An 11,767-nucleotide genomic window follows, 5' to 3' on the forward strand; every position below is an offset into this window, starting at 1 on the left:
GACGGAAAACCAAAACCAAAATTCCACGAATCCAAACCAAAACCAAGCCAAGACTAAAGGAAACGAAACAAAAACCGAACAATGTTCATGATAGAATACAGGATCTCAAAGAACGAGACGTTCTTCGCACAAACGATACACTATTCTTCAGACGACCGAGATATTCTTTCGCTCGAATACTCTTCACATGAACGACATTCTCTTCAGACGAGGGAGCAATTCTTCACTATAGTATTCCTCACACAAGTTGATTTTTTTTTTTTTTTTTTTTCACACGGAGGTATTCTTCAAACGAACGAAATCTTGCTCAGACGAATGTGATCTTCAGACGAAAGAAAGAGATTCTCTTGACATGAACGATATATTATTCTCCACAATAATATTCGACACGTGAACCAACCATTCTTCACACGAGGAGGAGGGGTGTGGCAGAATGGTTAAGACGCTCAGCTGCCAATACACAAAGAGTCTGTGAGGGGGGGTGTGGGTTCGAATCCCGCTCTCGCCCTTTCTCCCAAGTTTGACAGGAAAATCAAACTGAGCGTTTAGTCGTAAGGATTAGACGATAACCCGAGGTCCCGTGTGCATGCGGCACGGCGCGCACTTGGCGCACTGGAAAAGAACCCACGGCAACGAGAGTGTTGTCCTCTGGCCAAATTAATGAAAAATGAAATGCACTGTGATAGGTACACAAATATATATGCATGCACTCAGAGCTTGACAAAGCGCGTTGGGTTATATGCTGCTGGTCAGGCATCTGCCTGGCAAATATGGTGCAGCGTATATGGATTTGTCCGAACTCAGTGAAGCCTCCTTGAGAAACTGAAACTGAAACTGAAACTTCACACGAAGGAGATTTTTCTCTTCTTCAGAGGAACGAGATTTCAAGGGAGAGAGATCTCTCACAGACGTTTTTGAGGTTCAGCAGGTCTTCATTTGTTGTGTGATTTGTGAGCCACTGTCTTCGCGTCTTTCCATTGGATGAATGCATATCAAGACTATAATCTGTTGTGATTAATGTGTGTGTGTGTGTGTGTGTGTGCAAGTCTGTAACCACGTCATTCCCCCCCCCTCCCACCCACCCCCACCACAAAGCAGACGTTTGTTCACTGGGAAAGGTATATGTTACCATTTAGATACACGTGCAAATATTTGACTACGTCATTTTTTCTTCAACAGAAAGCAGACGTTTGTTCACTTGGAAATGTTTCTGACAGTCTATAGATGTGGAAATCTACGTCATTTTTTTTTTTAATTCTCTCCTCCAGAAAACAACATGGATATATTTGAACATTGATGAGATGTTTGTTTCTATTTGGGATAGTGTATGTATGTCTATCTGCTGGTCAAGACATTGAAGAGCAATTCTGTTTGTTTCTAGTTTCCGATATTTGGTTGAATTGTGTACAGCTGTTGGTCAGTGCAGAGGTTCTTTGGATACACCAACAACAACAACAAAAATGCTGCTGTGTTGTGTCTCAAGAGAAGTCAATACGAAAGTGACAGAAGGTACTCCCTTTGACTTTCAAACCACACAAAAGTATTGACTTTGAAAGGGCATTTGCCTAGTTGTCTTCAATGTACATCTGCGTGTTTCAGCGTTCCCTGGCTAACATACAGACGGCGCTTCGACGCGCACTTTTGATCTTTTTTTTCTTTCTTTTTTTGTTTTGTTTTGTTTTTTGGGTTATCTTTTTTGTTGTTGTAATTATCTGTAATTGTAACATCCAATATTTTCGACCTCCAACTGTTAGGAAGGTTGGCGAGAAGAGTCGTGCAATGACACAATGGTTGTAGGGGGTGTGGTTCGAATCCGTCTCGCTTCTCCCAGTTTGACAGAATCAAAGACGTTTAGTCGTAGGATAGACGATAACGAGGTCCTGTGAGCGGCACGGCCCATTGGCGCATGAAAGAATCCAGCACGGTGTTGTCCTCTGGCAATTAATGAAATGAAATGCCCTGTGTGGTACACAATTTTGCATGCACCGGCTGACAAAGCGCCGTTGGGTATGTGTGGTCGGATCTGCCTGCAATGGTGCGCGTAGGTTTGTCGATCAGTGAGGCCTTGAGAAGATGAATGAACTTCACACGAGGAGATTTTCTTCTCAGAGGAACGAGATTTCAAGGAAGAATCTTACAGCGTTTTTGAGATCGCAGGTCTCATTGTTGTTGATTTGTGAGCAACTGTTGAGTCTTTCATGGTATGATGTAGACTTAATCTGTGTGATTAAGTGTTTGTGTGTGTGTGTGTGTGTGTGTGTGTGGTCAAGCTGTAACACGTCATTTCCCCCCCCTCCACCACCACACACGACGTTTGTCATGGAGTAGAGTTACCATTTAGATACCGTGCAAAATGATAGTCATTTTCTTTCACAGAAGCAACGTTTGTTCCTGAAATTTCTGACAGCTATAGATGTGGAAATCTACGTATTTTTTTTAAATTCCTCCCAAAAACAAGCTGAATTATATTGAACATGCTGAGTGTTTGTTTTATTTGGATAGTGTTGTATGTCTATCTCTGGTAAGACATTGAAGGCAATTCTGTTGTTTTGTTTCCGAAATTGGTATTATTGGTACAGCTGTTGGTTCAGTGCAGGGACTTCTTTGGTACACAAACAACAACAAATGCGATGTTTTTTTTCTCAAGAGATTTGTCAATACGTAAAGTGACAGAAGGTACTCCTTTGACTTCAAACACACTAAAGTAGTTGTTGTAATTATCTGTAATTGTAACATCCAGTGTTTTCTACTCCAACAGTAGGAATTGGCTGGACAAGAGTGGACAATTGTAACACTGTTATTTCAGACAGTCGTTCTCCACCTGACCAGAATATGGCATAACTGTCAGCGGAGCACCTTTAAGATCATGCTCTGGTGTCTTTTTTTAACCCTTTGATTGCTCACGGGACGTCCCGGGGGGGGGGGGGGGGGGGAGTATCGAAACATATGCAAGAAATTTTTTGACTCACTTGTGTAAACAAAGTGAGTCTATGTTTTAACCCGGTGTTCGTTTGTTCGGTTCGGTGTGTGTGTGTGTGTGTCTGTGTGTCCGTGGTAAACTTTAACATTGACATTTTCTCTGCAACTACTTTGTCAGTTGACACCAAATTAGGCATAAAGATAGGAAATATTCAGTTCTTTCCAGTCATCTTGTTTAAAACAATATTGCACCTATGGGATGGGCACAAAAAATTAAAAAAATGAAGCCTAATTATATGCAAACTGCATTTACTGTTATATTTATATTTTTTCTATTCTCTAAACTTGGCACTTTGATCTGATATTCTGACCCAACAACAAGAGCAGTCATTATTATCATTTTTTGTTCACTTGTGTATCACAAGTGAGTCTTGAAGGCCTTGCCTCTCTTGTTTTTGTATGTAATCAGTTCTCTGAGCAGTAGAGAGCCAATGGAGTTTGGCCAGCAGAGGTTTAGTGTTGTTGGTTTACTTGTTGGTTTACCTATATTTTGTATTTGTATTTCTTTTTATCACATCAGATTTCTCTGTGTGAAATTCGGGCTGCTCTCCCCAGGGAGAGTGCGTCGCTACACTACAGCGCCACCCATATTTTTGTTGTTTTTTTCCTGCGTGTAGTTTTATTTGTTTTTTCCTATGGAAGTGGATTTTTCTACAGAATGTTGCCAGGAGCAACCCTTTTGTTGCCGTGGGTTCTTTTACGTGCGCAAAATGCATGCTAGCACACGGGACCTCGGTTTATCATCTCATCCGAATGACTGAGCGTCCAGACCACCACTCAAGGTCTAGTGGAGGGGGGTGGGGGAGAAAATATCGGCGGCTGAGCCGTGATTCGAACCAGCGCGCTCAGATTTTCTCGCTTCCTAGGCGGACGCGTTACCTCTAGGCCATCACTCCACATGCACCGAGGAGGGAAGGTGGTAGAGTGGTTAAGACGCTCAGCTGTCCCTGAGGGTGTGGGTTCGAATCCCGCTCTCGCCCTTTCTCCCAAGCCCCACTGGAAAATCAAAACTGAAGCGTTAAGTCTTTCGGATGAGACGATAAACCGAGGTCCCATGTGCTGCTAGCAGCGCACTTGGCGCGCACTGAAAAAGAACCCATGGCAACGAGAGTGTTGTCCCCTGGGGAAAAAAAAATCATGTAAAAAGAAATCCACTTTCACCCCCGAAAGCGGAGTATGGCTGCCTACATGGCGGGGTAAAAAAACGGTCATACACGTAAAAAGCCCACTCGTGTACATGCGAGTGAACGTGGGAGGAGTTGCCGCCCACGAACGCAGAAGAAGAAGTTTCAGTTTCAGTTTCAGTAGCTCAAGGAGGCGTCACTGCGTTCGGACAAATCCATATACGCTACACCACGTCTGCCAAGCAGATGCCTGACCAGCAGCGTAACCCAACGCGCTTAGTCAGGCCTTGAGGGGGAAAAAAAAGAAAAAAAAAGGTGAATAAATAATAGATAATCTTACACAAATAAATAAATAAATAAATAATAACTATAATGTAAAAAAAGAAAAAAGAAAAAAAAAGGTAGTAGTAAAAAAAAAAAAGAAAAAAAAATACAATAATAAATAAATAACTAAGATAACAATGATGATAAATAAGCAAATAGATGTAAAACATGAAGACACACATTCACATATATACCCACACATGCATAACAGATATGCACCGAACATCCAGAAGAAGAAGAAGAAGAAGAAGGAGGAGGAGGAGGAGGAGGAGGAGGAATCCACTCTGATACGTACACAAATATATAAGCATGCATTCAAGGCCTGACAAATGGAGTTATATCACGTTGCTGGTCAGGCATCATCTACCTGGTAGGTGTGGGTGTAAGCGTGTAAGCGTATCAGTATGGATTTGTCCGAACGCAGTGACGTCTCCTTGAGAAACTGAAAAAAAACTGAAACTGTTGGTTTAGGTGGAAGCCTTGAAGCCGAGGTCACGGCGCTGTAGTGTTCTGAACTTTCTGAATATTATCAATATATATATATATATATTTTTTGTTTTGTTTTGTTTTTTTTTTTGGTTTTTTTCTGAGATCCGGAGGAGAGTGAATTACAGTACTCAAGGCACATGGTCCTGTGAGCATGTGTGTTCGTTTTTGTCTTCACGCGAGTTTTAGCTTGTGTTCGTGCATTGTATATATATATATATATATACGCGAGCATGTTGTCCAAATGTTGTTAACGAATAACTGATAACGGAACATGATCTGTTTAAATTATGCGCGAATTGTTAACATGTCCAAAACATTCCAATAACAGATCTCCCAGCATCGTTAACATGTCCAAAAAAAATTCCGATAACATATCTCCAAGTCTTGTTAACATGTTCAAAACATTCCAATAACATATCTCCAAGTCTTGTTAACATGTTCAAAACATTCCAATAACATATCTCCCAGCATCGTTAACATGTCCAAAAAAATTCCGATAACATATCTCCAAGCCTTCTTAACATGTTCAAAACATTCCAATAACATATCTCCCAGCATTGTTAACATGTCCAAAAAAATTCCGATAACATATCTCCAAGCCGTGTTAACATATCCAAAACATTCCAATAACATATCTCCAAGCCGTGTTAACATATCCAAAAAAAAAAATTCCGATAACATATCTCCAAGCATTGTTAACATGTCCAAAACATTCCAATAACATATCTCCCAGCATTGTTAACATGTCCAAAAAAATTCCGATAACATATCTCCAAGCCTTGTTAACATGTCCAAAACATTCCAATAACATATCTCCCAGCATTGTTAACATGTCCAAAAAAATTCCGATAACATATCTCCAAGCCTTGTTAACATGTCCAAAACATTCCGATAACATATCTCCAAGCCTTGTTAACATGTCGAAAGCATTCCAATAACATATATCCCAGCATTGTTAACATGTCCAAAACATTCCAATAACATATCTCCAAGCCTTCTTAACATGTCCAAAACATTCCAATAACATATCTCCCAGCATCGTTAACATGTCCAAAAAAAATTCCGATAACATATCTCCAAGTCTTGTTAACATGTTCAAAACATTCCAATAACATATCTCCCAGCATTGTTAACATGTCCAAAAAAATTCCGATAACATATCTCCAAGCCTTGTTAACATGTCCAAAACATTCCGATAACATATCTCCCAGCATTGTTAACATGTCCAAAACATTCCAATAACATATCTCCCAGCATTGTTAACATGTCCAAAACATTCCAATAACATATCTCCCAGCCTTGTTAACATGTCGAAAGCATTCCAATAACATATATCCCAGCATTGTTAACATGTCCAAAACATTCCAATAACATATCTCCCAGCATTGTTAACATGTCCAAAAAAATTCCGATAACATATCTCCAAGCCTTGTTAACATGTCCAAAACATTCCAATAACATATCTCCCAGCATTGTTAACATGTCCAAAACATTCCAATAACATATCTCCCAGCATTGTTAACATGTCCAAAAAAAAAATTCCGATAACATATCTCCAAGCCTTGTTAACATGTCCAAAACATTCCAATAAGAATGATATCCAAACTAACGTATCCATATCCGTGCAATGTAAATCTGTAAACGTGTGCAGTGATTTTTTTTTTAATTGTAAACGCTAAACCGCATGTTGATAATTTCCACTACTGATGCGAGGAGTTTTTCATTGTTATTCGATTACATTCCACGCCTCGTATGAAGTTGTACCGACCCACAAAATAAAGGCAAAATACGACGACAGGTTTTGTTGTGTTTTTTTGGGGTTTTTTTGTCAATGTTGTTGTTGTTTCTAAATACACGTAAATACGATTCTTCCAGTTCTGATTATGTATAAATTCCCAGCCACCCACCACCCACCCCACACCCCACACCCCACACCAACCCCAACCCATTGAATAAACAAAACAGTTATCTTGCGTTATAATGTTGATATTAACTCGTTAGAAGTGATAAATGTTCTACGGAACAAATTATGAAAACGAAACCAACCCATTATTGAATAAACAAAACAGTTATCTTACGTTATAATGTTGATAATAACTCGTTAGAAGTGATAAATGTTGTGAAGAACAAATTATGAAAACGAAACCAACCCATTATTGAATAAACAAAACAGTTATCTTACTTTATAATGTAGATACAACACGCCTATCCTTTTTCATATCGTTTGTTTTGTGGATCGGTATGATTTCATCTATAGATTCACATTTGTTAATTAACCTTTGAGATTCTACTGTGAAGTGTATGTGTGTGTGTGTGTGTGTGTGTGTGTGCGCGCGCGCGCGTGCGTGTGTTTGTGCGTGTGTGTGTGTGCGTGTGTGTGTTAACATTCCAGACCTTTCAATTAACTGTATTGAAACACTGTTTTACAGCCTTTTGAAGCATATATCTACGATTGCTGCATTCCAATGATTGTGTTGTACATTATGCTTAAAGGATTTCTGCTGTCAAGTGTGTGGGTGTGGGTGTGTGTGGGTGGGTGTTAACATTCCAGAGTTTTCAATATTAATTTATTAAAACACTGTTTTACGGCCTTTTAAAGTATCTCTATGAAATTGATTGTTGCATTTCAAAGTTTGTGCTGTACATTTTACTTAAAGGATTTCTGCTGTCAATTGTGTGTGTATGTGTGTGTGTGTGTGTGTGTGTGTGTGTGTGTGTGTGTGTGTGTGTGTGTGTGTGTGTGTGTGTGTGTGTGCGCAGCAACATTCCAGACTTTTTGTTGTTAATTAACTGTATTATAAATACTGAACAGCCTGTTTAATTCTCTTTACAATTGCTGCATTTCAAAGTTTCTGTTATAAATACATCGTGCTTGAAGGATTTCTGCCATCAGTTGGGTGTGTATGTGTGTGTGTGTGTGTGTGTGTGTGTACGTGTGTGTGTGTGTGTGTGTGTGTGTGTGTGTGTGTGTGTGTGTGTGTGTGTGTGCGCGTGCGCGCGCGTGTGTGTGTTTGTGTGTGTGTGTGTGTGTGTGTGCGTGTGTGTGTGTGCGTGTGTGCGTGTGTGTGTGCGTGTGTGTGTGTGTGTGTGTGTGTGTGTGTGTATACATGTGTGTGTGTGTGTGTGTGTATACGTGTGTATGTGTGTGTGTGCGTGTGTGTGTGTGTGTGTGTTCTGTAGCATTCCCTTTCCCTTCCTTTCTTTGTACAGACTGCTAAGAATGAATCGCATGATGATCGCAGAGCATGACAATGTGGTGGTAATGAATCCTGTCACAGTCTTCGGTGTCGGCACATTCATGGAGGGGAGGGGGGGGAGGGGTTTAGGGGGGATGGGGGGGCTGTATTTGTATTTGTATTTCTTTTTATCACAACAGATTTCTCTGTGTCAAATTCGGGCTGCTCTCCCCCAGGGAGAGCGCGTCGCTACACTACAGCGCCACTTTTTTTTCTTTTCTTTTTTTCCTGCGTGCAGTTTGATTTGTTTTTCCTATCGAAGTGGATTTTTTCTACAGAATTTTGCCAGGAACAACCCTTTTGTTGCCGTGGGTTCTTTTACGTGCGCTAAGTGCATGCTACCACACGGGACCTCGGTTTATCGTCTCATCCGAATGACTAATCGTCCAGACCACCACTCAAGGTCTTAGCGGAGGGGGGGGGGGGGGGGAGAAAATATCGGCGTCTGAGTACTGTGATTGGAACCAGCGCGCTCAGATTCTCTCGCTTCCTAGGCGGACGCGTTACCTCTAGGCCATCACTCCACAGTAACAGCAGCAACAACAAAACAGACAGTAAAAACAGCGACAGCAACAACAACAACAACAACAACAACAACCACAACAACAACAACAACAACAACAACAACCACCAACAACAAAACAGAACAAGAATTTTGTTTGTGATTAGTGTTTCATATAATATAGTCAACGATAAGAGAAAAGATGAAGGATATGTATGGTATGGCCTGTGTGTAGATCCGAGAGAGAGGATAGAATTCAGACCGCTTTTCTGCTGTCCACTTTAGATGGTCTTAGAAGATTTGACACTCCTTCGAAGAATAGTAACACAGACCAACGTTTGTTCGAGCTGATTTTTTTTTTTTTTTTACTCAAGTCTTCCAAAAACTCTGAAGCTTGAAAAACTTTGCTGTTTGTGTTTCTGAGTCTTCAAGAGAAAGAACTTTATGGTTTGATAATATCAGTGTTCGGGGGTATGCAATGTGTATAAATTGCGTGTGTACAGATATTTACGTGCGTGTTGTTTCTTGAGATTGTGTCTTATCTATATTTACTCCTTCAAAAAGGCGACTGGCCTTTTATTGTTGTGTAAAAAATCAAAAGTGTGTATATTTTTTTTTGTTTACCCCCTTTCAAATGGGGTGTGTGGCCTTTCACTGTTACTTAGTATCATCATCGTGTCTGTTTCTTATGTTTTCACCTTCAAATGGGGTGTGTGGCCTTTCACTGTTACTTAGAATCATCATCGTGTCTATTTCACGTGTTTCCCCCTTCAAATGGGGTCTATGGCCTTTCTTATAATAAACATCGTTATCGTTTTCGTTATCTATTTTTTTGAATGCAATATATGTGAAGCCTTTCTAATGGCCATGGTGTGTTGATTCTTTGAGCTTACAAATGACAAGAATATACCATATGTATTCATAAAAATGGTGTTCTTTCTACTGTGATTCATTGTTGGGTTTTTTTTTGGTGTGTTTTTTTTTTCGCATGAATTAATAAAACCATTTTTATTATCTACATCTGGATAAGAATTGGACCAGAAGAATCACAGATGATGACAGTTGTGTTGTTCATAAGTTTTTGTAACCATTTCTAAAACCTTTTCTTTTTATTGTGACTTCCGTTTGTCATAGGATTTGGATCCACCAGAAAGATTATGGAAAAAGGACAGTATTGTTGTTGATATATCTCTTTTCTTATGTTGTGCATGGAAATCCTAATTGGTTTTGTTTATTCGTTTCTATATTTGTTTGTGTTTTGTAGATGATTTAATGTATTGATATGTTTGAAACCTAAACCCCTGAGATTTATGAATTATCGTGTTTAATGATGATTATGTATATACCAGTGTCCTTTGGTTTTTTTGTATTTTTGGTGGTTTTTCTTTTTTTAAAAAACAACAACTTTGTTTCCCAGGAAACAGTGTTGATCTTTGAAGATGTTCAAATCTTGCTTTCATGTGTTTGTTTGTGTCTTTGTTTGTTCGTATATTCATTCGTCTGCGAGCTTTATTCAGTAGCTGTCTTGAGTCTTGCACGTTTGTTTGTTTGTATGTATGTTTGGTTGTGGGTTTTGGGGTTGTTGATTTTTGGGGGGTGGGGGGGTGGAGGGGGGTGGGTTGTGTGCGTGGGTTTTTTTATTTTTTATTTTTTTTAATACTAGACATGTGAGAAGCCTGTGCTATTACTTATCGGCCTTCAAACCCCTCCATCTCTCTCTCTCTGTCTCTCTCTCTCTCTCTCTCCCCTTCTCTTTCTCTCTCTCTCTCTCTGTCTCCCTCTCTCTCTCTCTCTGTCTCTGTGTGTGTGTGTCTCTCTCTCTGTCTCTGTCTCTCTCTCTCACACACACACACACACACACACACACACACACACACACACACACTTTTCACCTTTCAAACTTTCCCTATTGATAAAAAAAACGAAATCCTCTCTTATTCATCTCACTGGGTTTATCAATTAATCCCAAACTTGAACTGTCCATTACATCGCTTGTAAATTCATCGGTTCTTTGATATATTATAGGAAAATTTGTTTTTCTCCTGAAACGAAAGACATGTATAACAGCTTGAAAAATATAAACACGTTGTGAGAAAACGATTAACCACAACAAAAGCAAATACTTCAAGATACATAAATCCAAGATTTAATTTCCTTTCACCCGTTTTGGGGCTAAATGGGGGATTTCAAACGTGATACACGGAGTGAGATATATGTACGAATATGTGGAGTGAGAAAGGGAGAGTGTGAGTGGGGTGGTGGTAGTGGTGGTGGTGGGGAGGGGGGGTGGTTTGAGAAAAAGTGGTCATGAATGTTTTATGTTACTTGTAATATTTTTTTTTCTTTCATGTATTGATGTAAAGCGCCCTGAGCTCTTAGTGAGAAAGGGCGCTATATAAATGTACATTATTATTATTATTATTATTATTATTACACACAATAAAAAAAAATGTTTACGTGGCAATTCTACCTTTTCTTCCTTTTTTTTCTTCTTTTTTTCTTTTTTCTTTTTATATATATATATATTTTTTTTTAATCCATCCATTAGTGTCCCAGACTTATGCTGAAGTAACTTTTGTGGATGTATCATTACTTACAATTTTGCTGTGCTTTAATAAAAAAATTTTTTTTTTTTAAGTGTTTGTGTCCTGATTGAATTTCATATGTACCTAAACGCTTTGCGCCAGAAATAATTAAACCTGTCGGTTCGAAATTAAACATGACGGCTTCTGTTTCATCGGTTTGCACTCAATTCTTGAGGTGTGTGTGTGTGTGTGTGTGTGTGTGTGGAAAAATCCAACTCGGGGTGGGGGTGTGTGGTGGTGGGGAAGGGGAGGGGGGGTTTAGTTCTGTCTAGTTGAGATTTACCTCCCCTGTGGGGACATTCCTGGCTGGTCTGCAAAGACGACCAGCGTTGATTTGTTGCTAGCTAGATTTTACCGGGGGTGAAAATCAAAATTAGGCCGCTACACCGAATCCTTCACCATGATAACGAGAAATAGATAACACATAAAAAGTGACTGAAGGGAGGTTTGGAGGGGTGGAGGTGGGGCAGGGGGAGGGGGAGGGATGATTGATGATGTCTCTTCATTCGTCAACGTGATCTCGAAGTC

Source organism: Babylonia areolata, chromosome 30 (assembly GCF_041734735.1).
Source record: "Babylonia areolata isolate BAREFJ2019XMU chromosome 30, ASM4173473v1, whole genome shotgun sequence".
In the NCBI taxonomy this organism is placed as follows: Eukaryota; Metazoa; Mollusca; class Gastropoda; order Neogastropoda; family Buccinidae; genus Babylonia; species Babylonia areolata.